Genomic DNA, 4,538 nt, shown 5'->3' on the forward strand with positions numbered 1-4,538 from the left:
TGTCCTTGTTAAAGCTTTTCAAGTGTGATTTGGGGGAATACAGATATTCCAACCACATTTGGGGAGGTGGGTAGTGTTTCCCCCATATTTTTTCCATCCTTCCATTTCAAACAACATTTTTAGTCTTGGTGTATCTCTCATCAATAGTATGTTGTTGGCTTTTATGGAGTTTTTAAAAGTGTAATGTATCTCCTTTTGAATAGGTGAGTGTAAATTATCTATCATGATCACATCTGAACTTGCTTGGGCCCTGGTAATTAATACTTCGTATTTACCATACTTTTTCTTTGCTTTTTTTCCTACCTCTTTTCTTGCCTTCTCAACTTTGTTCCTGCTTTTTCTTTTTCCCCTCTCCTGGAAGTTACACACTCAATTTCCAACGTTATCTTTAAATTTCTAAATAATTTCTCCAACTTGTATTTTCTAAGACATTCCAAAGAAAACCAGATGAGCAGACCTGCAGCCACTGTTGCAAGCCACACTGGGGTGGGGAGGGCTGCAGTGATTTTGCTGACTCCTGTATTCGGCAATAATGACTGAAGAATCCCACTACTAAAAATCTATTATGGAAAAAGTACCCACAAATATAGACATTTATCACAGCACCATTTGCTAGAGGAAAAAAATAGCAGCAACTTGATGTATAATAAAGGAATAAATTATGTTAATCCATGCAACTGCATATTATGCAGTCATTAAAATCACATTTTTGAAGAATTGTAATGATATGAGAAAATGCTTATGATCATAGCATCACACGAAATCCCACGTCAGTCTCTTTCTGTCTCTTTTGGTTGCAGCAGGAAGGAAACAGATGCTCCACCACAATGCGAGTTTTGAGGGAGCCCAGGTATGCAGCTCTGTGCGCAGCAGGGAAGGACCATTACCCAGAGACGCAGACACACCCATGAGGAGGGCTAGGACAGACCACACCCAGTGTGGGGGAGGATGCAGAGAAAACGAGAACCACCGACCTGCCGGTGGAAATGTAAGCTGGAAAAGGTGCTTTGTAAAATTGTTTGTCATGATCTATTAGAGGGAAGGATGCATGCCCTATGGCTCTGCAATTCCACTTCTAGGGGAAAGATAACCACAGAACAGGGGGCACGTGTCCACTGAGAGACAGGCACGCAGATATTCAGAGGGGCATTGTTTATAATGGCCCCAAACTGGACAGGATCCAAATGTCCAGCAGGGGTAGAAGGGACAAATTGCAATCTATCCATGTCATGGAAAACCTTACAGCAATGGAAAAGAAGAAACCACACTTAATACCACACAGATATTCCCACAAACAGAAAGTTGAAGCCGGGCGTGGTGGCTCACGCCTGTAATCCCAGCACTTTGGGAGGCCGAGGCAGGCAGATCACGAGGTCAGGAGATCGAGACCATCCCGGCTAACATGGTGAAACCCCATCCCTACTAAAAATACTAAAAAATTAGCCAGGCGTGGTGGCAGCCACCTGTAGTCCCAGCTACTCGGGAGGCTGAAGCAGGAGAATGGTGTGAATCTGGGAGGCGGAGCTTGCCGTGAGCTCAGATTGCACCACTGCACTCCAGCCTGGGCGACAGAGCGAGACTCCATCTCAAAAACAAAACAAAACAAAAAAACAGAAAGTTGAGCAAGAAGAGTTGTTCCCAAGAGTATATATTGTATAATTCCATTCATATAATAAAAGTGTACAAATAAGCAGAACTAAAGGATGGTTTGGAAGTCAGCAGTGTGCCATGCTTGGGAGGAGGGAGCACACAGGGAGATGCAGTGTGGGCCATGTTCTATTTCTCGACCAGGGTTGTGGTTACATGGTGTTTGAGACCATTCTCACGCTGCTAATAAGGACATACCTGAGACTGGGTAATTTATAAAGAAGAGAGGTTTAATTGACTCACAGTTCCACGTGGCTGGGGAGGCCTTACCATCATGGCAGAAGGCAAGGAGGCACAACGTCATGTCTTACATGGATGGCGGCACGAGAGAAAGAGGGCTAAGCGAAAGGGGCTTCCCCTTACAAAACCATCCTATCTCGTGAGACTGATTCACTACCATGAGAACAGTGTGGGGGAAACCGTCGCCATGATTCAATTATCTCCCACCAGGTCCCTTCCACAATACATGGAAATTACAAGAGTTACAGTTCAAGATGAGAACTGGGCGGGGACACATCCAAACCATATCACATGGGGTGTCTGCTTTGTGATGCTTCTCCGAGAGCTAGGTTTGTGTTGTGTCTGCCACTTCACAGCTTAAATGTAAAAACAGCAACAATGAAAAATCACTGTAAAATATTCAGAAAAAAATACAGACTAAAAGAGAGAGGGTATTTGTTTTGTATTGCTGCATAACAGATGATCACAGACACAGCTCAAGGTCACGCTTGGTGGAGGCAAGTGGCTGGTGACTGATTTTCATTTCTGTAACTATCGGTGATGTGAACTTCTCATCGGTCACTTGCACCACTTTTGTCAAGTGCCCATTTTCTGTGCTGTGCCCATTTTTATTGATTTCCAGGAACTCCATGTGCGAGGAATCGGAATCTGCATTGCCTAGATGAACCATGCGCCATTCACACTTGTCTTTGGTGATGAAGGTTGGGTCTTAGTCGTTTGTCCCTGCCATTTGCTTTGGTAGCGCATACTACGGATATATATCGTTAGTCTTTTTCTATCTTGTTTTTGCCGCTGGCATCATGGTAAGAAAGCCTTTTACCATTCCCAATGACAAAAATAGCCACGTATTTTTGAGTAGTTGGGGATAATTTTTATATTTACATCCACTTATCTGGAAGTTGAATATAATTTTTTTTCCTAAAAGAATAATCAGGCAGGGCGCGATGGCTCACACCTATAATCCCAGCACTTTGGGAGGCCGAGGTGGGCAGATCACTTGAGGTCAGGAGTTCGAGACCAGCCTGGCCAACATGGTGAAACCCCTTCTCTACTAAAAATACTAAAAAACTTAGCTGGGTGTCATAGCGGGCACCTGTAATCCCAGCTGCTCGGGAGGCTGAGGTATTAGAATCACTTGAACCCAGGAGGCAGAGGTTGCAGTGAGCTGAGATCACACCACTGCACTCCAGCCTGGGCTACAGAGCAAGACCCTGTCTCAAGAAATAAAAATAAAATAAAATAAAATAAAATAAAATAAAATAAAATAACCAGCCTCATCTTGTCAACAAAATGGACTCCGGCTGGTTCGCTCACACAGGACCAGGTAAGTGGCCGTGTGCGCTCCTGGGTGGGGGCCATCCTGTGCTGGGGACCCTCTGTGCCGAGGAGCTGCAGGGCGGGTGTGGAAAGGCCTCACAGCTGAGTGGGGCCCACCCCAAGCAGCCCGCAATCCCGCAGAGCAAAGTGCAGCGCCGGAGGGAAGCCAAGTGGCTGGGGCTGAGAGAGGAGAGGAACGGTGGGGTGGGCAGGGGCCGGGGAGGCCCCAGGGAGGTCCACACCCCGAGGGGTCTGAGTCTCTGGCAAACTCCCCAGGACCGCGGCCAAGAGCAGATCACTGGGGCCACAGGACCGACGAGGAGCCTCCAGCTCTGGAGGACGGCACGGAGGCTGGTGTGCTGCAGCTTCTGACGGCACCTGTCATTCTCCAGCCTGTCCCCATGTCCTCAGTGGAGTGGCTCTGCTCAAACACAGATGGGATCCCTCCCATTTCCATCCATCAGTGACAGCACACAGAAGCGTCCCAACTACTAGTTCTTCCAAAAGCACAAACCACAGAGACTCTCCATCTCCTACTCCCCAGGACCCCAGTGCTCCCCAGCGCGTCTGACCTTGCCAAGGGCACAGTAGGCCGAGCCTCTTCCCAGGACCGGGCAGCGTGAGGTGCACGGGACAGCAGCCACCACAGGTCAGGGACTGATCTCAGGGCCCCTGGGCTCGGGCCACCCGCAGGGGCAGAGTGTGCACAGGCTGTGAAGACCTCAAGTTGGGGCCAAGGAGCCAACTGCTGAGCTGCAAACTCCGGGGGAACCGTGAAGGCGAATGGCAGTTGCTGGGCTGTGACCTGGAGCCAGGAGCTGAACACCTGGTGGCTGCTGGGGACAGCCAGTCTCCATCCTGCAGCCCACGACCCTGCAGACCACAGCCAGGCATCAGTGAGGTCAGCCCACGTACTGGGCCACCGGGCTCAGGAAGGCAGCCCTGCCTGGCTCAGCCCTGCACTGGGTCGCTGCGGAGAGAGGTGAAGGGGCTACTCCCACTTTGTGGAGCCACCAGCCCACCCGTAGGGACAGGAGCACACCCCACAGCCGGTCAGTAGAGCAGCATAAGGCAGTGGAAAGCCAAGTGCTTCCAAGGGAGGGTCCCGAGGGTAGGGCACCCAGGGGGCTGTGGGGTACCTGAGGGTGGGGCACCCAGGGGGCTGTGGGGTACCTGAGGGTGGGGCACCCAGGGGGGTGTTGTGGGGTACCTGAGGGTGGGGCACCCAGACAGGATTACTCAGAGGGGTGTGGCGAACCTGGAAAGCTGCCCTGAGAAACTGAGGCCCTTTGAAGGGCCTTGTTTCAGTAACACAGGGCAAGGAGGGTGTTTCA

The sequence above is a fragment of the Nomascus leucogenys genome, chromosome 7b (genome assembly GCF_006542625.1).
Source record: "Nomascus leucogenys isolate Asia chromosome 7b, Asia_NLE_v1, whole genome shotgun sequence".
Lineage (NCBI taxonomy): Eukaryota > Metazoa > Chordata > Mammalia > Primates > Hylobatidae > Nomascus > Nomascus leucogenys.